Source organism: Stenella coeruleoalba (genome assembly GCF_951394435.1).
Source record: "Stenella coeruleoalba genome assembly, chromosome: 9".
Classification (NCBI taxonomy): Eukaryota; Metazoa; Chordata; class Mammalia; order Artiodactyla; family Delphinidae; genus Stenella; species Stenella coeruleoalba.
The window spans coordinates 74,183,827-74,209,613 of NC_137155.1; the positions used below are offsets into that span (position 1 = coordinate 74,183,827).

The following is a 25,787-nucleotide window of genomic DNA, read 5'->3' on the forward strand; positions in this document are numbered from 1 at the left end:
GACCACACCAAGTGTTGATGAAGATGTAGAGTAATGAGAAATTTCATATATTACTAGTGACAATGTAAAATGATATAGCCACTTTTAAAATAGTTGGGCAGTTTTTTAAAATAGTATACATATACTTAACATATGATCCATTTATATAAGAGCTATTAAAACATATGCTCATTTTTACACATACTTTCATAGCACCTGTAATATAGTAACTGAAAAAAATACAAATATACAGCAGGAGGTGAGTGAATGAATAAATTAGTGTATCTGTACAATGGAAAATTATCAGCAATAAAAAAGAATGGATACATGCAACATTATGGGCAATTCTAAAAGCATTATACTTAGTGAAAGGAGTCAGAAACAAAAAAGATTATGCAATTTTGATACCTTTTAAAGGAGATTTTGAAAGGCATATTGCCTCTGTCATGACAGAGGTGGGCAGTTACCTTGGATTGGGAGCAATGGGGAATTGACTGCAAATGTTCATGAAGAAATGTTTTGGGGTGATGAAAATGTTAATCTTGATTGCCACCCTGGTTACATGCTTACATATGTCAAAACTCCTCTAACTGTAAAGTTAAAATGGATACATTTTACGTATGTAAATTTTCTCATAAGAAATTTGATAAAAATGAATCAATGAAATAAAAACTATCAAATAACATTATCAGGGAGCTATAAAATTCAAACTCCTTATGCTTTCACAGACATATCTTTACTGTGATCTATTTAATGTTATTTAATCTATTTAATGTCAGGTATTTTCTGTAAAAGCAAAAACAAAACCAAATTAGTATAGGAAGAGTATTTTTTATTTTCTATAATGTAATTTTTTAAAAGTATCCACTATGTCCTACAATTATCTTTTTAATAATTCCTTTTAGAATTTGCATTTATAATGTTTTTATCCTTTTAAGAAAATGAAGCTTTTTTTTTGGTATCACTACCTTTTCCTTTAGACACTACACATTTAATTTGCACTCAAACAATATAACCTTGGACTAGATAGAAACTATATTTTTGCTTTCCTCATTTTACATTAAAGATCTTATTATATTATATTCAGTTATCTTATTGTATATAAGATCTTTAACTTAATCTGCATCCATTTATCTTAATTAAAAAAAATAAATACTTTAATTGCCAGGAAATTTACCTAAAATAAATATTAAAATTAGCTTTTTGTTTTCATAAAATTATGAAGTGACTGCAGGTTTTTTTTCCTTTTTAGCAGTAAGATACATACTTTTCCAAACATAGATACTACAAAACATATTGGCAACATATGGCAGATTTATTCAGAAAAGTCTTTTTAAATAGGATTCTTTCATTTATTTGCCAAAAATATTGTTGAGCACCTGCTTTATGTCAAGCACTATTTAAATACGTAGGATGCATTCATAAACAAAGCAGACAGAGATCTCTGTTCTTATGGAAGTTACATTCTAGACGCAGGGAACAGATAATAAGCACAAGAAATATGCAAATTATGATATATCCTAGGAGATAATAAGAACTGTAGAAAAGAGGAAAAGTAGAGCAGTATAACGAAATAGTGAATGTAATCAGCAGTATGACCTGGTGAGATTGGAACAAAGACTTGAAGAAGATGAGAGTGAGACAAAAACACTTTGGGCAAAGGTAATGCAAGGTCAAAACCCTATGGCCAGATGGTGACTAGCGTGTTCCAGGAACGTTAAGTAGCCAGTGTGTTTAGCATGGAATGAGCTGGTTGTAGAAAGAAAAGACATGCAAATCTGCAGTCCTTAAGCAAATTTTTGTCTCTATTAGCAAACCCTATAAACTTCTGTCTAGCACTTCTCTTTAGAATATTAGGTCACTAAGTATAATAGTCTTTGGTTTTGAGGTCCCAGCCACAATTCCGAGATATAAAACTCAGATATTTAACGGTTTTATATGGGGAGTTTACCCTGTAATCCTAACAACATATATATTCCAAATTTATCCTAGAAAAAGATTTCTTTTATTTTAAAAGAAGAATAACATTACCAAATGATATAGGTGGATATTTTAGGAGAAAAAACATTTAGAAGATTATTTTCTATTTGTAATACTTAGAATAAAAATCAGGAGGCTACTCACTATATATCACTGACAGCTCTTGAATTAGTTTGCCGTGCATACAGGTGCTCTTCACCTAGAAAGCATAGATTTGTAATGCCAATATTACTGAGAATCTGAAAGGAGAAGAATGTAAGAATTAGCACTATCACAATAATATTTCTAACCTAAATACCTAGGCAAATCACAGTGATATTTTCACTCATATGCAATAAAAAACTTGAGAAATATTTATGCTCTCATGACTTGTATTATAGAAGTCATGCAGTTTGACTAAGGCATATTAATGCTTATAAGTGAAGATAATAACATGAAATCTAATACTTCCTGTAAATACAGCTGTGAATAAGAAGCCAACTTCAAAGTGAAATTAGCAGTAATAAGATGATTATTAAGAAACAAATTTGTAAAATGCACCTTATAGTACAAAGGAATTTGATTAAATAAGAACTCAAAAATCTCAATACAGGTTGCTAATTTTCCTTTATTATGGTGACTAGCAAGTGAATAGATCTTTGTGATTTGTGTTCCAGGCAAAGTGCAGTGTACAATTCAATTCAAATTGACTATATATATATATATATTCAGGTTTTGTTACATCCAAAGATGTGTGAGTATAATTTATGGCTGCTTTTGTGCTACATCAGCAAAGTTCAGTGCTTTTGCTTGTGACAGTATGGTTTACAAAGCCAAAAAAATTTACTATCTGGTCCTTGTAATAAAAAGATTGCTGGTTCCTGATCAGTCTATCTTAGGGCCATGAGCCTAGATACCTCACATAGTCCTTTCAGCTGTATAATACTCACGCCATGTGAAGCATGGGCTAACATGACAAGACTTCACCTAAAAATCAAGGCACAGGGTGCTTCTGTTCTTAGATTCTCTCTAACCAGTTGAGTGGTTTCTGTGATTTCCCTCATTTTTGGGACCCAACTCTGAGGGTGTAGCAGAACCTCTCATTAGAATCTAATACTGTGTTTCCCTTTGATTTATCTCTCTTTATGAAATAGCCCAGGAAAATCTTGTTTCATACAGGGTAAGAAAACCAATTATGGCTTATAAATTATAAACTGATAGGTGACCTTCACTATCCACTTTCCCTTTCCTTTACTATGAAATCCCCTGAATTTTAATTGGGCCCCTTGACATCCAGAAAAAAAATTCTATATTTCACAGCCTCATTTGTAGTTAAGTGTGGCTATGTTACCATGTTATAACCATAGATGTATGAGCAACTTTCAGGTTGTGCCACTAAAAGGAATGGCTTGCCTTTGGTATGGTATAATTTTCAGAAGTTAAAATCATGACAATCAAAAGACAAATGGAAAATAAATATGTACCAAGGATTTATATATATATATATATATATACTTTTTTTTTTTTTTTGCGGTACGCGGGCCTCTCACTGTTGTGGCCTCTCCCATTGTGGAGCACAGGCTCCGGACGCACAGGCTCAGCGGCCATGGCTCACGGGCCCAGCCGCTCCACGGCATGTGGGATCTTCCCGGACCAGGGCACGAACCCATGTCCCCTGCATCGGCAGGCGGACTCTCAACCACTGCGCCACCAGGGAAGCCCAAGGATTTTATTTAATGTATTAATTAATGAGGAAACAAGCAGTATGTTATGACATGGTCAAAGGCCATCTGTAAATCACGGATTTCAAAGGCAATTTAACAAAGAAAATGTTAGAATAATATTACTGGATTAGATACAAAATTGAATAATGTCCACAGGGCCAAAACATTAACAAATTAGCAAACAGTTTCACTAAATCTGGGATCAATTAATAATAGTGAGATTAACTAACTACGTTCTCCAAACAGTGCTTGTGTGGACTTTGCCTCTCTATAACATAGAAAAGATTTGCCATTCAAATTTTAGTTTTGCCTTGTTACTAAGTTTCAGGTAATTTTTCTCTCATGTTCCAGTTCTCCTCCTGTGCATAGAATGTGGCCAGGAACAGAAGCAAACACCTTGATGCTAAAAGATGAAACATGTATCTTAAAAATGACAGGGAAACAAATTAGGAGGATTATGAGTACCTAGAATCATCAAGCATATATACATTTCCTTGGAATTTCATTGGAATTTTATGTATATAGGACAACTGTCCTGTTTAAAGTGTTCTGTGTTCTCGACAGCTAAGTCTTTATTGTAACTACCATAAAATATTCTAACAAAAGTGGGTCACTCACGTAAATAAAAATCTAAAATATATTGGCTTAACATTTGACTGTAAGGCATCAAGGAAACATATAATGTGTACTAGAAAACTGGAAAACCTTGTCATTCTGAAGCAAGATAAAACGGTTGTTTGCAATATTTTGGGAGTCAGGCCAGAAGCCAATTGTATTTAGGAGACATGGGGAAATGTTTTAAAATTAATAATATTGGCTTGTGTCAGTTTCTCTTTTCCACTTTCACTAAACATCTAGAACTGAGAAGAAATCAAGCTACTAGGTTTACTTACCTTGAAGGAAGGGATACAACTTTGCTAAGTGGACCTCCTACTGCCTATAGCCTGCAACCTATCTTGAGGGATAAAACTATAATTTGGGGCTTCTCAGGGATGAAAACAATAAGCTATTGTGTACTCCTAAATTAAAGCAGTGATATGAAGAGGCTCTAAAAGAGTCGACATTCTGACCACAACCTTTTCTTGAGCAACTCTCATCACTTGTTCTCTGACATACAATGATAGTCAAACCATCAACATACTGCAGTAAATGTATTGCTTTCACTGCCAAGGCTTCAGTTTCCCCAAGCAAGTGTCTATTTTGTTGGAGTATCAACCCATCTAAATAAATGACAAGACTTTTGACATTTAAGAACCATTACAACGTGTTATCTTTACTTGGTTTCTTGATGAGACCTATTAAGGAAACTTTATCACTTGTTCATTTTCTTATTGGACATCTACTAATAGAATTTTTTTATGTGAAGGAAATCACAAACACGTGACTGTTCAACGCTGAAGGAAAACTTTTGTATTCCCAAATTGCACCAGCAAGAGTTGTGTAATCACCAAGAAGGACCAATGATCTAATGTCTCTTCATATGTGGCCATGAAGGATAGTGGACAAGAAGATACTTTCAGAGACCCAATCCTGACTGCCAGATGTTCTAAAGAAGATTCTCACTACAATATTTCAAGAGGGATTTATCATTACAATTGACTGACAATAGTTCTCATTCTTTCTGTTTCTGAATGGAAGTTTAAAAAGTGCACTCTTTTTGTTTCTGCTATACTATTTGAGATAGAAGGAGGCAGATAACATGCTTATTAATTTTTAATTCATCAATCACATATGGATCTGCTGGAGAGGAGTACCCATAACCCAGAGGACTTAGACCTTGAGATGAATGTAGTAACTGGATCAGTCATTTGGTTGTCTTGTCTTGTGAAAATGTTGAATGTATTTTCTGTGTGTATATTTTCAATATACCAAAGGGGTATATTGTATCAGAGACTGCTGTAGAATGTATCACTTTCTTCTTCCTTTAGAAATAGAATCTTCAGATTTTAACTGACCACTGGCTATGCACTCTTTTCTGAACATACACCCCTCCTCCCACAAAGCTACAGTTCCTAGTCCGCCTTGCAGCTGGGTGTGGTCATGTGTTCTGGCAGTGAAATGTGAGCAGATGTGAGATGGGCAACTTCTTCCAAAACATGGGCATGTCTTACACTTCCTATATTTTTCATTTCCCAAAGGCTGTAATGTGGACCTTGATTATGGGAACTGAAGATATAGGCTGTGTGTTGAGGATGTCAGAAAACAAGAGAAACAACCTGGGTCATCAACATGGCCAAGCCTCCATATTAGACTAGACCACAACCTTAGTCTCTTATGTGAAAGTGGAAAATATTTTTACCTTGTTTAAGCCACTGTGTTTTTGGGTAGCTTTCGTCTGAGATACTTCCAAACTGCCTAAATAATAAAAACATTATTTCAAATATAGTATGTATTCCCCAGTCTTTCAGCTTCTTAGCTTTTTATATTCAAAAGCTTGGGCTCCTGAAAATCAAAAACACTGATACCCTAGAGAAAAAATCCTTTAGTTTTGATGTTTTCCTCAGGTAATGGATGCTGCTGATTCTTTGAAGGAAGGGCAATTAGTGTTAGGAAACTATGTATGTACATGTGTGCAAGTTTACACCAAGAAATATTCCAAGATATTATTCTGCTTTAGAGAAAAGTCTTTTAATACCATTTACTTCAGTTCTGAGAGCAATGCACATTACTGTTTCATCCCCCTCCCTCAAGAATACTACATCATACTGCATATTACTCCTAACAGCTTTATTAACATTTTAAGACATCACAAGCATACTCCTTGTTAGTTCAACTACTCCAAATTTTTATTACATTTCTCTGTCATTTCTAACTCTCATTGTTCGCAAAATCGTTTCAAACTTTTTTCAGTACCTTTAAATATCCAACCCCCTACCACTTCTTTCATGTGCACCTCACGGAGAAAAATTTAAAGATATTAGATTCAACTCCATCAAATTCTCACTATCACATCTATAAACTGACGATCTTTTGCACATCTATAGCATCAGTCATTCTTTTCAGATTAGTTTAATTGGTATAGCTATGCCTCCTTTTAGCTAAGGCAAAGGAATAACCTAGGCTTTAAGTTCTCTCACTTTTTCCTGAACTTTATATATCATTTATCACTTCTTTCTTCTTTATATTCATCTATTTTAATTGGGTTAATTCCATGATTATTTAATATAACTTAAAAAAATTCTTCCCTTTGAACGTGATGTATATGTCTATTCGATTGTGGTGATGGTTTCACAGTTGTATGCATAGGTCCAAACTCATTATGTTGCACGCATAAAATATATGCAGTTTTTGTATTTAAATTATGTCTCAATAAAGTTGTTTTCAAAAAATCTCCCTTAACTCTTTATTTCCCTCCATCAATGGACTTATTTACAGATAAACTACTAAACACATCTTTTAAAGCCACAGAAAGATTTGTTCACTTGGCACACACACATTGTTCCACTACAACCCATGTAAATTTGATGAGTTTTTCAGTCATTGTCTTTCTTCTTTATTCCTACATACTCTCATTGTACTTTCTCTTGTTATTTTTCCCTGGACTCTTTGGTTGCTCCTTCTCAGTCCCCTTTCCTGACTTCTTTTCAGAGCCATGGAACGGGGGATTTCCTCAAAATTCTCATAACTCTCTCTCTAATTCCTTTTCTGACTGGAACATTTTACATATTATAATGGGGAATATAGAAAGGGTTTTGGGTATAAAAATAAGGGAAATAAAAGAGAGAATAAATATTATGAAGTTAGTTGTTGGCAAAAATGATATGAGGAATTTTAATGGAAAAGGAATTTTAAATGGATATTGAATGGTGGAGAGAATTTCAATATACAGAGATGCTTCATACATAAAATAATAATATTTATAAAGAGATCAAGATAGAAAAGATCAAGCCTTTTTTAGGAAAAAGAGGTAATTGTTTTGACTATTGCAAAGGAATCATGTAAATAAAATGGTGGATAGTCAGAGTAGACAGATTTAGGCATATTTCTGAATTGCTTAGTACAAGATTAAAAATATTGAGAAGTCCTTCTTATTTCTTCCACAAACATAAAATATGTGCCTGTGGAGAAATAAAGTTTTTTTTTTTTAATTTTAATGACCTTGTTAGGTTAAAATTATACAAAAGGGAGCAGATTTACCTAGGAAAATGTGTTACTATGACATTCTGTACTCCTATCAAAATATGCATATTACATTAAACTACTTATTTTCATGACAGAAATCATGGCTTCTTCTCCCAGGGTGTCATATACTAAACACTTAGTAAACATTTAATTAATAAACAAATAATTTTGTCTCTGGAATATAAAATCAACTACAATATGTGTTTTGAATCCTATAAGCAAACTAAAATTAAAACAAATTACTAGTGTTACCTGGAACTTAGTTTACAGAGTATCAAACAAGTTTTGATCATTTATCTGGAATGAATAGCATTATATTTAAGAAATGGTTCATAAATAATGAAGTTTATCCCATAAATCTATCAAATTCTAGGGGTTGCTTAAGGCAGCTTGGGAAAGCCTCTGAGGCAACATCCTCTGCATACAGATGATTTCTGCATCATCAAGTGTCTAGCTAAATTATTTTTAATTTGAATGTTATACATGGAAATACAAAACAATACATGATTTATGTCATAACTGGGGTTTGAAAGCACTGAAATGATCCAGACCAGAGATCAGGATGGGGCATCTAAGCAGGTATTCAGAGTTATATATGGGTTTGCCTATGGAAAGAGTCAAAGCAGTGATAGCCTGGATGGTCTGGTCTAGAACAGGCAAATGGGATATAATACCAGAAAAAAAAAATGGATCCAAGAGAAAAGTGATTAAACAAGGATGAAAAATAATTAAAACCCAGTTTTCATAAGCCATGTTGGTAGTATAATACCAAGTTATCAATGTAGACAGGGGAAAGGCAGGTAAACCTTTACAAGTTAAAATATCAGACACTAGAAGATTATTGGCATCTAGAATTATGCCAACTGGTAAGAGAAAACCCTGGAAAGTGGGACCACAGTCTCAAAACTGGTTTAGAGATTCACTCAGGTTGAGAATCTTTCATTAATCTCACCCAAGGCCCGTATAAGTTTCAGAGCATGGTTCAGGGATGAGCTTTCAGGATGGTGTGAGAATAATTGATCTAATAGTCACAAAGGGATATTAATATGATTACTCTTCCTTCTTCATCTGCTTTCTTAAAGAGAGTCACCACTGTAAACATTATTTATTCTACTTTGCTGTATGTGATTCTCTGTAAATAGTGTATTTGTTGGGGTCCAGTATGGAAACAGAGCCCATGCCATGTAGTAGTAAAATAGAGCAAATATAAATCTGGGAACCAATTAGCCAGTTTGAAGAACTAAAATCCAGACAGAAGCCATGAACTAATACAGAGAATAATAATAGTAATGTTCTATTTCCCTTTAGGATTATCAGGATGAAGAAAGAGATGCTTTCATTAGGGTCTGTATCTGTGAAGGCAGATTCTGTCCAGAGAGAACTGGAGCCATGGAAAACAGGAAGCCAAAAAAGGCAGATGGGATTCCATGCCAGTACCACCCTTATGTGAGGCCCTGCTGAGTCCTATGCTTTATTAAAATGTATTTAGTAAAGTATGAAATTTGAGTAATAATTTTAGTGTCTTTGAAGTATCAGGCATATACCCCTCAAATATAATGAATATAAAGAGCAAAATCTTAATTATTCTTTATTGTAAAAATGCCACTCAAAGTATAGTACACGATAGAAGAATGTCCCTTTAAAATTTTCTACTGACTAAACATATTAGCCAGTTATATTTATCTGGGCCAGAATTAAACATCAGCGTGGCATTATGTCTATCAAAACAATACTTTATTAAAAATTTCAACTTGTGGAATGTTATCAAGACAAAATAAATTCAATAGAAAAGTATAATAAGTTTTTTTTTCTTTAGCCATAGAATCTCCAACTTGCCCAGTATATTTCATGTATTTTAACATTTGACAGATTTCAGGCTTGATACATCTTATCTATAATTCTACTGGCAAGGCTGATGAAAAAAACTACTTTTTCCTTAAAAAAGGACAGAATGCAGAGAACTTTACAAGGAAAATTTTCCATTTCAGTGTTTGAAAAGCTTAAATGTGTTTCTTACTTTAGATAAATACTTCTCCAAATAAATTTTGCTCACTAATTTCCTTTGAGACTGAACTTGCTCACTTGTCATTCAGTATATTCCTGGAGAGTAATTTTGTTTTGTTTTCTGACATTGATTCCATTTTAAAATTCTGAGTTGAAATAAAGATAGCCTTTCCCCTGAGATTTCAATTTGCTCAAATTTCTCTTATCAGAATTTTCACTCTTTTAATAGGCTAGACACATTTTTCAAATATTTAATTGTCTTCTAAATTACTACATTAACTTGCTATCTATTAAATTTTAGGATCCTTTGTTTTACAAAAGCAGTATATTTTAATTTTTTCCCAGGTAGAATTTTTTTCAATAAACTTTACCTTATTTCTCATTGGCTCCTTTGCCAGAATATCTCAGAGAGTTTCAGTCTATTTCTCCACGTATAGCTGAAGAATACTTTTTTGTGCTTTTTTAAAAAACTCAGAAACTACAGTAGACTCTATAGTAAGCAAGGAAATGGTATATCACTACTTGCTCAGGAAACATTGTAATATTTTTCCTGCTTTTCTATATTGTGAAAGTAGAACTTTGACTTGATTTGGAATGATATGTATGTCTCATACTTTTTTCTACCTCTGTTGTATTAAGCTGGAAAAGATAAGACTTTGACACTTATTCCAAAGGATTTCATCTGAAATGTTTCCCACAATTCTAAACAATAATAAGGATTCGGTTCATTTCCTGATGTCATTAAATAGAAAACCCATTGCTGACTGCATTTAATTCATTTTGCTGCTTTTCTCCTTTAGAGTTACACAGATTCAGGTCATTTCAAAATAGAATTTCTTTCTTGAACATTTTTCTATCTGAAAGTACTGAATTTCGCTGGCATGTAACCCTGGCTCTGCCAACCATGGTAGTCTGTCCCTTTTATATCATGACTAATGTAACAATAAAAGAGATCAGGACCAGAGCTTGGAATGAAGTTGGTTCTATTAATTCTAGGTTTCCTTATCCAGGGCTTATGCTCTAAAGGAAATATAAATTTTTCCTCCTACAAAATTGTGTGAATTACAATAGGTACTTGAATAGGGTAGTTACGTTGTCAGAGATGGATCCTATGCCTGGGCTCAAAATTATGCGCTCTCAGTCACCAAGACTGATCTAAGTATTGCTGCTGCTAAATATCCAACCTAACATCAAATAGAGGTCAATTATGAGCCCCTGATATAGCATTATCACACAAGGAGGGCAGCAAACCACACAGTAGCAAATGGACACTATACCTCTTTCTACCTTTGAGGGGCAGCAATGCATTTTAACAGTAATCAGCTCTTTTTAATTTATTTTACTTATGCATTTATTTTTATTGTGGTGAGAACACTTAATACGAGATTCACCCTCAACAAATTGCACAGAATACTGTTGCACAGCAGATCTCTAGAACTTACTCATCTTGTAAAATTGAGACTTTTTGCCAGTTGAGCAGCAACTTGTTCTTTCCCCCTCTCCTCAACCGCAAATCTGCTCTCTGTTTCTATGAATTTGACTGTTTTATGTTCCTCATACAAGTGGTATCATGTAGTATTTTTCCTCCTGTGTCTTATTTATTTCTCTTAGCATAGTGTTCTCGAGTTTCATTCATTTTGTTTCATATAGTAGGATTTCCTTCTTTTATAAGGCTGAATATTCCATTGTATGTGTATACCACATTTTCTTTAGCCATTCATCTATTGATAGACATTTTGGTTGTTCCCACCTCTTGGCTATTGTGAACACTCCTGCAATAAACATGGGGGTGCCAATATCATTTTGATATTCAATTTCAAATTTGGAGGATATATAACCCAAAAGAGGATTGCTGGATCACATGGTAGTTCTATTTTTAATTTTTTGAAGAAACTTCATAGTGTTTTCCATGGTGACTGCACTATTTACAGTCCCAACAACAGCGTTACAAAGGTTATAATTTTTCCACAATCTTGCCAACACTTGTCACCAATTTTAAATTTTATACCCATCGTAACTGGTATAAGACAATATCACATTGTGGTTTTGATTTGCATTTTCCTAATGATCAGGGATGTCGAGCATCTTCTCATATACCTGCTGCCTATTTGCATGTTGTCTTTCGAGAAATGTGTATTTAAATCCTTTGCTTGTTTTAAAATTGGGTTGCTTGGTTTTTTGTTTTGTCTTTTTGCTGTTGAGTTATAGCAGTTCCTTATATATAAGGATATATAAGCTACAGTAATCAAGACAGTATGGTACTGACAGAAAAACAGAAATATAGATCAATGGTACAAGATAGAAAGCCCAGAGATAAACCCACGCACATATGGTCACCTAATTTATGACAAAGGCAAGAATATACAATGGAGAAAAGACAGCCTCTTCAATAAGTGGTGCTGGGAAAACTGGGCAGCTACATGTAAAAGAATTAAATTAGAATACTACCTAACACCATACACAAAAATAAACTCAAAGTGGATTAAAGACCTTAATGTAAGACCGAACACTATAAAACTCTTAGAGGAAAACATAGGAAAAACACACTTTGACATAAAGCACAGCATGGTCTTTTTTGACCCACATTCTAGAATAAAGAAAATAAAAACAAAAATAAATAAGTGGGACCTAATGAAACTTAAAAGGTTTTGCACAGCAAAGGAAACCATAAACAAGACAAAAAGACGACCCCCTCAGAATGGGAGAAAATATTTGCAAATGAAGCAACAGACAAAGGATTAATCTCCAAAATATACAAACAGCCCATGGAGCTCAATATCAAAAAAACAAACAACCCAAATAAAAAATGGGCAGACGACTTAAATAGACATTTCACCAAAGAAGACATACAGATGGCCAAGAAGCACATGAAAAGATGCTCAACATCACTAAATATTAGAGAAATGCAAATCAGAACTACAATGAGGTATCACCTCACACCAGTCAGAATGGCCATCATCAAAAAAATCTACAAACAATAAATGCTGGAGAGGGTGTGGAGAAAAGGAAACCCTCCTGCACTGTTGGTGGGAATGTAAATTGATACAGCCACTATGGAGAACAGTATGGAGGTTCCTTAAAAAACTAAAAATAGAACTACCGTATGACCCAGCAATCCCACTACTGGGCATATACCTTGAGAAAACCATAATTCAAAAGGACACATGTACCCCAATATTCATTGCAGCACTATTTATGGTAGCCAGGACATGGAAACAACCTAAATGTCCAATGATAGATGAAGGGATAAAGAAGATGTGGTACATATATACGATGGAATATTACTCAGCCATAAAAAGGAACAAAATTGGGTCATTTGTAGAGATGTGGATGGACCTAGAGTCCGTCATACAGAGTGAAGCCAGAAAGAGAAAAACAAATATCATATATTAATGCATATATGGGGACTCTAGAAAAATGGTACAGATGAACCTATTTGTAGAGCAGGAATAGAGATGTAGATGTAGAGAATGAACATGTGGACACAGGGTGGGACGAGGAGGGTGGGATGAATTGGGAGATAAGGTTTGACATAAATACACTACCATGTGTAAAATAGATAGCTAGTGGGAACCTGCTGTGCAGCACAGAGAGCTCAGCTCAGTGCTCTGTGAAGATCTAGATGGGTGGGATGCGGGTGGTGGGAGGGAGGTCCAAGAGGGAGGGGATATATCTGATTCACTTCATTGTACAGCAGAAACTAACACAACATTGTAAAGCAATTATACTCCAATTTTTTAAAAAAGGAATTAATACCTTAAAAATATAAAATTAAAAAAATTTTACCATTCACAAACTGATATTGATATAATTCTCTCATCCAACTGGAAAACAAAAATAAAATTATAATTTTCTTTCATAGCAAAAAAAATCCTAATACATTACATTTTTAAGTAAAATTTACACACAGACACTATAACAAAAAGTATATTAGAAAAAAGATATGATTTATATCATTTTTTCAAACAATAAAAATAAAATTCCGAAAGTTTGAAATGAAAATTTTTAGATTATCTCTAGATATTTCAACAATGTACAGGGACAAATTAAGAGAAAAAATTGGAAACTTATAGACATATAATGATTAATATACACAGTAGAAAAAGAATTACCACAAACAAGTCAATAGAATATTAAGAAACTGAACAGGCAATTTACAGAAGAAGAAATGCAAATGGCTTATGAACATAAAAACAATGGCAAATGCCATTTATAATCAGTAAAATGAAATTAAAATAACAAGAAAGTGTAATGGTTTGTTCACTAGGCTATCATTCTTAAAATGTTAGTATTATATTAAAGACACTGTGGGGAAAATTGCACCTTCATGAAGTTCAATTAATATCTAGTTGAAGACAATCTGAGAATCTTCAAACCTGTGAATATTCAAATATGTAACCATTTCATTTCCTACAGAAATATACTTACATTTAGACAAAGAGACATGCAGAAAACCATAATTCATCTAATAACAATCCAATAGTATTAATAGGAAAATGACTAATTTATGACATCCAATTCAAGCAGCTGTTGAATATCATGCAGCTGTTCAAAATATAGATTTGATATTTTCTGTACTGACCGGACAATATATTGAAAAGACGCTAACTAAATAAAGCAAATAAATGGGTAATATTGGTTATTTCTGACAAGAATATTGGAATTATGGGTTAAGCATGATGAATAATATTTGAAATTTTTGCTCTATATACTCAATTTTTATTATAGTTTCTGCTATTAATCTGTACTGTGATACATATACATTAAAATAAACTTTGTGATTCAAAAAATGTCACCTTAAATTATTAATAAAGTAGGATAAAAGTTAATACTGTCTTGAAACTCTCATCTTATGAACATAATTAGATGACACTATAAATATTGCCTACAAGAATAAAAAATTCAACTTGATAACTTTTATTTTTATTTTAAGTTTTTTTAACTTTTTATTTTAAGATAATTGTAGATATACAAGCTGTTGTAAGAAATAATACAGACAAATCCTGTATGTCCTTCACCCCCAATGGCAATGTCTGCATAGTGTTTGACCCCTTAACTTTTATATCAAGAAAATATTTAGTGGAATTTTAGAATACGTTTTGTGCTTGTAGTTAATTTCCAGTAAGTAAAATGACTTTAGACTGGAAGAAAAGTAAGTAGCTTTATATCTTAGATTTTATAGGGACTTTTATATGCATTCAAAGATTGTAGGAAGATTTATAAAACCAATGTTTTTTAAAGCCAAAAGTGACCAAACTTTTCAATTGCGTATCACTAATAATAAAGAAAAAATATAAAATGCATATATCATATATGTGCTAGAATACTAATAATAAATTACAAACAAAACACAAAAAGGAAAAGTGAGGGGATAAAAAATAAATATAATTAAAATATTTAGAAAACATTATTTATTAATAATACCTAAATACAACTTGAATTTTATTAAATATATTGTTTTATATCTTTGGCTAGGCTTGGCTATATTTGAAAATCTTGTTTTGTTCCTTTGAAATATAGCTTTAATTTTGTTTTAATTTTGACTTATTTCAATATTTTTGTTGTGTTTGAATGTGTGTGCACATGAATACTTAATTATTTTGGGAAAGTCTTGAACATATTTAGAAACAAGGAGATTGAGGTTGAAGAGAAAGGAAAAAAAGACTAAACTGATGGGATAAAGTCTCAGAGACTGTGGAAGGGCACAGGATTCTGATGGGCGGGCCACAGATAGGAGGAGAATATTTTTATCCCAAATGGAAGGAAGGAGACTATGATGGGTGTAGATGCAGATATGTGAATATTTTGCTTTAGATTAAGTTTCTTATCTCACATGAGAGAAGAATAAATGCTGGCTTCAATGGGATTGATGCAGAAAAAGAGGAATCCACCAAAACTACAATTTGTCTTTTTTTGCTACAGAAACTTAGTTTATTTAGCCAGGTATTTATGGCTTATTATATTAGAATTGTTTATTGCTTCTCACCTCTTGTAAGCACAATAATTTTATGTCCTAACTAGCTATCTCCTAACAATACTAGTATCTGAATGGAACTTGGAGTCTCACATTACAAGATAATAATCTCACATTTTAATTTTTGGGGGTCTGCATATTATACTCCTATTTGCTGCATGTGTCACAGGTTAGGTCCTCTGAAAGCATATGCTAAAAGATGTTTATTAGGACCTAACCCCTGTAAAGGGAGGAGCGGGGGAAGCTTCATTGTGCAGAGAAAAAAGTTCAAGTGCTATGCAGGCTTGACGAAGCCTCAGCCAACTTGGTGGGGAGCTCTAAAGCAAGAATGCTCATCTCCACATCCTGCTTCAGTGAGATGACCAGGCCTTTAGATGCCACTGGATATCGGCTATCCTGGGAAGCCTGTAACTTTTGCCAAGGTGAAACGGTGGGTAGTCATTAGTTAAATCCATTTCATCTGCAATTCACGCTATCATTAGTCAAGGTAATTTTAATTTGCTACAAAAGACTGGCATGTCCTCCTAGTGGCATGTAGTCTGAACAATAAGATGTTTGCCCAAGTTGTTTTCCAGGAACTTGGAGTCAGTTTTTTCTAGTTCAAGCTGAGCCAGTTATGACTGGATAGAACCACCAACCCTCCAACTGGGCATGCAAAAGTGTCTGCTCAGTGACATTTTGATGTCAGAAGGCTGAAAACTCCACCCTCTGATCATGCTAAGTGCCTCCACTTTTGAATGGGCTGAGGCCTGCAGCTTAGTTATGCCTGTGCAGAATGATTATTGCACCTTTTTCCAATCAACTTCCCCATGTTCCCCATGCTCCTCATGCCTCAGACTGTGCTGCTTCTTTATTCTTTATCCCATAAATACCTAAAGCCCCTTGCCTTTGAGGAGGTTCAGTCTTGTTCTCCCGTTTCCTCACTTGGTTGCCTTGTGAATAAACCCTCTCTCTGCTGCAAACCTCAGCCTCTCAGCATTTTGCCTTGCTGTGTATTGGGCAGAACAAATCTGATTTGGTAACAAAGGCTAAAGCTGAGGCAGAACCTGAAGGAGCTGACTGTAGAACTGCATGATTCTGTCTTTACAGCAAAGAGAAAGCACATCCATGATCACAAAATGTTAGCCTGTAAGGATATTTTATTGTCCAGTCATGTTTTATGTATATTGAATATATCTAGCCAGCCTCTATCAATTGTATTCCTTGGCTGAATATTAATACCATCTTGTTTTGCTATACCCTACACATAGTATCCTTCCTTCCACCTCACCTCCTCTTCCCCTTCAATGCTGTAAACAAAATACACAGTTACTACCAGAATCACACCAGGGTACTTGATAATAAAGTTCAAGAAAAGGGTACACTCATAACCTGGTGGTCATTTCAGAATAGGTAATATGAAAATGGGACAGAAGGCATAAGACCAGGACACCAGCTGGATTTACCAAATTGGACATTCTTAGGGTGAACTTAGGGCATGTGTGTGTTGAAAATTTTCCTTAGTTTTCTTTGGAATGATTAATAAATCTCTATCCCTGATACCATTCCACAGTAAACACAGGAAAAGAAATAAGTTCCAAAGTTGCAAAAAGGCATGGAGATTGGGACAGCTTATGAAACAAAGCAAGAACATAGAAAGGGCATATAGCATGAAGAAGGAACACAATATAAAAATAAAAGTATTATGCATAAATTAATCCAGTCTGTGCCAGATCAGAAGTAAGCCTGATCAGGGAAACATCAGAAATAAGATTTGGATGTAAAATTGAACATAGCTCTTAAGATAAGAATTTATGTCTATATTCACCTTGGTAATCTCTACAGCCTTGAACAAATCTAGGGATCAATAAATATATCCCAGAATGAATGATTTGAAAGTAGAACATGTAACTAAATTCATGCAGAAGTGGAGAAGGCACTGATTGCACTCACTTGTGACTGTTCCAGGTACAGGGCAGAGCCCATCTGCTGTACCAGATGCTCAGTGGTTGATCGGACACCAAGCTGTGGGAAGAAAAAGGCATCTCTTTCCGAGAAGGCCACCAGGAAAGAGGCCAATGCAACTGTGCCAGGACTACTGCTATTCTCCGTCAATAGCCTCACAGTCATACTGAGTTCCCTAATCGAACCAGAAAGCTTCCGCAAATATGTGGAGAGATGAATGAGCTGCATTTTATGGTTTAAAATAAACAATCTTTGAATGTTTTTGGTAAAAGTGAATTCATATGATATCTGTCATGCTAACCTCTGCTATTTGGTTTGCTGTGCCTTCCTTTAAACAGACTAGGATAGCAATATTTTCTATAAACACTTAATTACACAATATTTCTGAATTGGCCCTCAATTTTCAATGAATTAAATGTGAGTAATCTATGCATTTCCTACAATTCAAAAGTTTTATTTTGCTCTAATTATATGGACAGAAGGAACTTGAAAATAATTTAATTAGTTAACTTTAGATTTCAGATTTCTAATTCTGAAATGTGTACCAAATTTTGAAACACAATTAGGCAATAATTGCCTTAAATTTGTGCTTTATTTTTTCCAATGTCATCATAGACTTGATAATAGTCTATGCCTAATAGGCTAGACTTGATAGCCTCTGTAACCAAAGTTAAATATTTTGCTTTAATAGAAAACACATTTAATCTTCTAATCCTAAAATAGCTTATCCATATATACAAGTTTTCTTATCTTTCCCTTCATTTACCATTTCCTTCTCTCAGATTCCTCCCCCCACACCCTCCCACACCCCCACAGAGTCATTTGGCTACTAGACAGTAGAGGGAGTACTAGTTGATTTAATTCAGAAGGTAGCCTATTACTAATACTGGGTACATAAATCTCCCAGGTACCGTGTTAGCTAGAGGTTTTGCTTGAATCTCATCAGGTCTGCCCAGTAACTTCAGGGGCAAGGATTATTATTCTTTTTGCACATATGAGGAAACTGAAACCAAGAGGGTTTCAGTGATGGACCCCAATCCACACAGGTGCAAGTGGCTGGAGTGGAACTGAACCCAAAGTCTGCCATACTCCAAAGTACATGATCAATCAGATCCTTCTGCTACTTTCTTATCTTTGAAATACTGAGTACTTTTAGAGGAAGGGAGGAAATAGGAGCAATATTTCTGCCTGGTGATCTGGTGATGTGTCCATGTTCCTCTCCATTGTGGAGCCTGCCCAACTCTAATACCTAATGACACGTTAGAAATGGCCAGAGATGAAGTTTTCAGGTGCTGTCACCTACTCAATACGAGATGGCATTTGGGGGAGAATTCATTGTAAGATGAGACGGGATAGAAAAAAGGCACTGAATGTGAATGAAACAAATAAAATAAAAGATAATGGTACCTTTTGTAAGAATATAAAATGATAGAAAATATTGGCTTTGTTTTTTTTTTTGTTTGTTTGTTTTTTTGCGGTACGCGGGCCTCTCACTGTTGTGGTCTCTCCCATTGCGGAGCACAGGCTCCAGACGCGCAGGCTCAGCGGCCATGGCTCATGGGCCCAGCCGCTCCACGGCACGTGGGATCCTCCCGGACCAGGGCACGAACCCGTGCCCCCTGCATCGGCAGGCGGACTCTCAACCACTGCACCACCAGGGAAGCCCCACAAACTGTATATCTTGAATATAAGAGCAAGAGATTCTGGGTTCAGGCAAGATTATTAAATTACCTTGATTTCTAATAAAAGAAAATGAAGCAAGTCCTTAAATCAAATAGAAATATATATATGTTATATTCAAATATAAATGCTATTTAACAAAGGCTATTCATGACCTGTACTTTTTCCCATATTCTGAACTTAATCCGCCAAGTTCCTTTTGTGGACACCTTGCACTGTCTGTGTCAATGAGAGAAATAAATCTTAATTGTAAAGCTTTACTTCAAAATAGGGTTTAGGGAAGAAGAAAAACCATATGTGTCAGATAGATGTAGGTCTTAATGCAATCTATATCACTAAATAACCACTTGACCTCAGATAATAAGCTAATTGTGTGAGTCTGTTTCTTTATAAAATGAGGATAATAGCTGTCAATCTTACTGGTGATTGGGGCAAATTAAAAGCAATAATATATGAGAGAATTCAGCACTGTACAAGCCACTTGTACCAGTTATTGGCATATATTATAAATAATATATGGCATTTATAGAATTTACTGTAAGTTATAAAAGTTAGTTTTGGGCTTAGTTATCCATTATTAGAAATAGATCTAATTCTAAATCACACTCCCAGATTTCTTCCAATATAAGTGCACAAAACTCTTGCAATTTTTTTGATGTATAAGCTATTTCCTCCTAGTCCTACTTTGCACCTGCCTTCCTGGATTTTGCTGTGATATGACTCTAGCTGTGGACAGATGGCAATAAGATGGTCTTGAGAAGCATCAATTTTCAAGACACCAGATGAGGTTATTACAGGCCCTTCAAATAAGGGAAGGCTGATATTTGCAGAAACAAGAAAGCAGGCTACTTTTACTGGCAAGGGAAGCTCAGGGTGACTCAGGCTTGAAGATTCTGAGCTTTATCCGTATCCATCCCAATGAACCATTTCCTAGTACGAGAATCGCAGTCTCTTCCAAGCAATGCCTTAAACTTTACAAGAGAGAAAATTGACGAGGCTGCAAATTCAACTTGTTATAATTTCACAACCCATTCAATTAAAGTTTGGGTGTGATTTTAATTAAGACCAGGCCTGTGGCTACAAAGAATAAGGGCTTATTTTGGGACTGTCATCGAATCTCTACAGTTATCTGACTCTAATTTGAGATGGCAGTTTAAGGAGCTGAAATTGTTTTTTTCTTCCTGTAAGTGCTCCAGTGTACTCCTTGGGGTCATCATGACTACAGTTAACAGTTGATTGAAGCAGTCACTTAGTCCCTCAGGGAGCTTGATTCATCACCATAAAACATAGGTGATAATGTAATTAATTCTGATGTCACTACACGTTGTGGATTAGTTGCATCCTATTTTCTCATTTGTAAGATGCTCAGTACTCTCTCTGTTCCTGACCAAAGACATGACCAAACTGATACCAAATCTCCATCTTTGAGGGTCTCCTTTTTGAGTTCCCCATCCTGGTACCAATATCGTAATCAGCCAGTCAGGTCCCGTGAGGAGGAAGATACCACATCAGTTATTTTAACAGAAAGAATTTAATATAAAGAACTGCTAACTAGAGATTGAAAAAATATAAAAGGTGAAAGGGAAAATTAAGGTATCATAGAGGTTAGTAACTACAAGAAGCATCTAGCATCCTTAGGGATTAACAACAAAAAGAAGAGTTTGAAATGATTAAAAATTAGAAGCATGAAGGAGGGGTTCTTCAGGGCTGAAATTCCATTTCTGAGGAAGGATGCTGGATGGCTGGTGCTGGGACATGCGAGGGAGTGTCATGAGCCTTACTCTATGAGTACTGGGAAATGGCTGCTGCTGGAACTATCTATCTGCCACTTTCAGGGTGAAGAAGCATTACTGAAGTAACAATAACAGGAACAGAAAGGGAAAAGAAAATCTGAAGTGAAACAGGAAGGGATGTGTAAATTATTTTCATTTTCCAGCCTTTTTGTCTCTCTCTAACACCCCTTATTGGCAGAGTCTAATAGGGAGTCAGCTTTGCCCCAATCCAAGCTTCTTCTAGTTTATTAGTATTTGCTGGCTTCAGAGAAAATAATAGATGATACCACCTCCCTCAGTCCTCTCTAAAAGTCTAAGCCCATTGCAGGTGACGGTAGGGAGAGCTGAGTGAACCAAGTCAAGTGATAGAACTCTGGGGAGAGAGTACGACTCAGAAAAGGTGGATGCATTGCAGGATCTATAGAAGCTAAACCATGGGCACCAGAGCTCCCAATTTTGTCAAATGTCCTGCACTCACAAGCATGATCCTGAAGCTGCAAAGTCACTCACTGAGAGCTTACGTAAGGCAGTTTTGATGATAGAATACGGCCTTTGTAGATAAAGTAATTGATTCTAAGCCAAGCTTTAAGAGATAACAAGTCAGAAAGAAAAAAAGAACACAGTTTAAGAGCACATTTCTGATAGTCTTCCCTTTAGTATTTGAGACTGAATAGAATAGGATAATTGGTAATAAAAGAGAAAAAACTATCAGGCATCTTTCATTCTATATATTGGGACATTGGAATACTACCATTTATGCACCATTTCTGCTTCTTTTTAAATACTTTTCATTTATAGATAGTCATACAATGAACAAAAAGTTTATATGTTATGTTTGACTATTATTTTGAGGAGCATAATACAATGAATAGACTCCTTAGGCCCTCATTTCTGATGCTTCTCCAATATTTTGAATGTGAGAGAATAAGTAACTCATTATGTATTTAGTGTCAATCTACATACTAATAATTGTGATTGGAGAAATTTCATTTTATTACTATAATTTTCACTTTGATTCTGGAAAATGACATTTTGCTTTTTATTTGGCAAATAAAATCTGTGAATTCTTAATGAGATACATATGGAAGTTCAACGAAAGTTTATTTCCCCTTGGCCATTTTTGATGCAAAATACAAGTGCTAAAAAATCATTTACAGAGCGATAGTTAAGGGACAGCATTAAACTAACAGACTTTGAGCCACGCAAAAGGAGTACATTGGCTGCATTTCAAATAAAGCAAGGTTATGCTACTGTTGACAAATATTCTTCACCCATCTTTTAAAATTATTTTATCCTTCTGGGTGTTATTAAGCAGTTCTTTTACCTTAGACAATACCAAAATTTTTAAAGAGTCACCCTGTATTTCTTTGGCCATTATTCTTAGATAAGTATAATTTTTTACATGTAAAATAATTATTCTTTTATTATTTGTCTTACTTTTCCCCAAATAATATTTGCAATCACTAAAGTTCAGATAGAAATGTTTACTCACTTAGATTCACGTATAGGATTTTTTTTTTTGCTTGACCAATTCTACACAGTACAATCAAGACACTAATGGTTTTCTCTTTTTAAAAAATGCTGTTATAAGGCAAGTAAATTATAAGCTAACAACATGAAAGTTTAAAAGATAACACTTTCCATGACTTAATATAGTAAAACAATAGGGTATAAAATAGAAAACAAACAAAACCTTTAGAAATAGCTTAATGTTTGTGCTTCATTTTTACCATGTCCGGAGCTCAAAATTTCTTTGTGAAGATCCACTTTTCTATCTGAATCCATATTCCTTCTGCCTGAAGAGTTTCCTTTAACATTTCTCATATTGTGTCTGCGATGGCAGTGAATTTTCTTAGACTTTGTAAGAAAAAGTCTTTATGTCACCTTCATTTTGTAAAGTTATTTTCACTGGTTAGAGAATTCTGGCTTCAGTTTTTGTTGGGGGGTTTCCTTTCTTTTCTGAGTAATTAAAATAAGTCACTCCATCTCAGTTGCACATCTCAGTTGCACAGCTCCTGAGGAGAAGTTTACTCCCATTCTTCTCTTTGTTCTTCTGTATGTAGTACTGTGCCCCCTCCCCCATCCCCAGCTCTGGCTGACTTCAAGATTGTCTCTTATTTTTAAATTCAGCAGTTTGAAAAGATGATGTTTGTATGTGTACGTACTTAGTATTCATCTGACTCAGGATCTTTAGCCTTCTTGAATCTACGGTTTGATATCTTTCATTATTTTTGTAAAATTTGAGCCACCAATTCTTAACTTTTTTCCTGTATTTTTCTGCCCTGTTTTTTCTCTTGTCTTTATGGGACTCCAATTAAATGTATGCTAGATTGCTTGGTAATGTACAGCTCTTGGATGCTCTGTTTTCTTACCCTCCCCTTTTCCATTTGTGTTTCAGTTTGGGTATTTCCACTGACCCACTTCAATTAATTATTTCCTTAGCTGTGTCCATTTGACTCTGTCTTAGAGATTTCATCTCATTCCTGAAATCGCCTATATGTTTATGCATTTGTCTACTATTTCCTTTAGATCATTTAACATAGAACCATAGTTTGTTTAAAATCCCAGACTGACAGTTACAACAATGGGACCATCTCCATTTCTGGTTCCATAGATTTCTTTGTTCTTTGACCAAGCTGGATATTTTCATATTTATTTATCTAACTTTTTATTGATTGCTGATCATTGGGTATAGAATAGCAGAGGCTGAGGTAAATAATATTTGTCCTTCTAAATGAGCATGACTTTTCCTCTGTCTGGTTATTAATCATGGGTGGTTGAGTCACTCTATTCAGGAGTAGAAGTGAGTTTGAGTTCTGTTTTTGATTTTGGTAACGATAGTGTACTAAGGGCAAGAATTTCTTCCAGCAGTGGTCTACCACTGCCTTATGATTATTAATGGAGAGGCTCAAGGTCAGGGGAATTTTTCTCTGTATTTATGCTCCATTCCAAGCTATCAGCCAATACAACCTTCTTGTACAAAAGAAAAAGTCTTTCTCCATCCCCTTGCCTTTCCTTGCATGGCAGATTGCTGTTACTTCTCACTTGATGCTTGCTTACACTGGTGGTGAGGGGTGGGAGCAGGCAGTGTATTTTCCTGGTCCAGAGTAATATTAGACAGGCCCTGTGATGAAAACACGGTGTGAGGCTTCCTCAGCTTTCAAATCCCTCTTTCCTATCATAGCCAAAGTTCACTTTATATCTATGGTAGGTTTTATGTCACAGTTTTCCGCCTTTCCCCCAGTGGTAGAACACCTATGATTATGTTGGTATAGTCTCCTAACCTGCTTCTCCCCAAAGGTAGCTTTCCTCCCTATAATACCTGTAATAATTCACCTTTCATTGTATCATAAGATTGACAATGCTTCCTGCCCATCCCTCAGAAGCTTAAAGTATTTTCTCTGTGTAAGAGAAGGACCCAGGTAGTAATGTGAAGCTTTGTGCACTTCCCATAGTGGCAGCTCATTCCATCTTGCATCTTCGTATAACCACAGGGGCTTTCTCTGCCTCCAATCTTTCTTGAGGGTAACTAGTGTAGGTCAGTAGAAAAGAACTTGCAAGTGAGTGTGAAATCCTCTTTAGTCTGGGTGTCTCAAGGATTCTAAACTGTCATATAGCTCATACTTGTCCTTTACCAATTAATCAAAATTTCAGCTGTGTTTTGTTTTGTTTTGTTTTTTCTTACCCACGTCTACAGCTTCTAGTCCCTCTTTATCCATGTTCTGCCTTATATATCTTTTCTTAGAGGAGTTTGTTTCTTCTTGAATTTCAGGGTACTTCATTGCTTAACAACCTCAGCTCCCTAATGAGCTCATGGAAAATTATGATTTTGTACTATCCAGAGATTTCTCATTATAGTTTATCTAACTGTTGCTCTTTGAAGATTTATACAACCCAGGCATAAGCTGAAATTTTAATACATTAAATTTTAAGAGTATTGACCTTGCCACTGACTAAGATGACTCAAGATAATTGTAACCAAGTTATATTCTGGTATCAAGGGATGTGTTGAGCTATGCCATATAACCTAAACATATTTTATTTAATTAACCTCCCCTTTCATGATTTGAACATAGTTTATCTATACATCTTATATAAAAACTTCATAATAAAATTACATTGCACTTTAAACATTCTTTCTTTTTTCATAAGTCCTTCAAGGCTTCTTAAATTTTGTGCTGAATTTAGATATACCTATGAAAGTGGATACCAAGACATTCAGTGATAGTAAAGAATTTTGAAAATGGAGGAGATAGTCAGTTTCTTTTGTTTTCCTCCTACCTTTATTTACTCCTCAATTCATATCCCTTCAATGTAGCTAGGTTTTCTAGTCAGTGGAGTGTAACTGTAGGAAGAACTAAGGCAGTGTCAGGGTAAATTCATTTCCTGGTGATTCCATTCTTCCATGCCAATGAGGCTTCCTTCCAGTAACTCACAGCCCTAACCCTAACCCTAACCTTAAGCCTAACCCTAACCCATTGTCTAGTTCTTACAGGCATCCATATGTCCCTCCCACATGTTGTTCTGCCTCTCCAAGTGTTCCTCTGAAGCACATTCAGATCTCCATGCTTGTTGTAGAAACTCTTTCTTTCTATCAGTTCTCAGAGACCTTAGTGCCTTCCAGGTGTG

General features: G+C 34.9%; 1 long non-coding RNA gene across 2 annotated transcripts in view; it reads right to left on the minus strand.

Moving 5' to 3' along the window:
• The window catches only part of LOC307191942, a 94,439-nt gene that overhangs the window by 48,757 nt on the left and 19,895 nt on the right, over nucleotides 1-25,787 (minus strand). The window contains exons 1-2 of one of the 2 annotated variants that reach the window (XR_013829906.1): nucleotides 17,695-17,756; nucleotides 2,104-2,198 (exon numbers count right to left, since the gene is read on the minus strand). This is a non-coding gene — a long non-coding RNA (uncharacterized lncRNA). Of the gene's footprint in view, nucleotides 1-2,103; nucleotides 2,199-17,694; nucleotides 17,757-25,787 lie in introns of those variants that run through there. The other variant, XR_013829905.1, reaches the window with a different exon arrangement.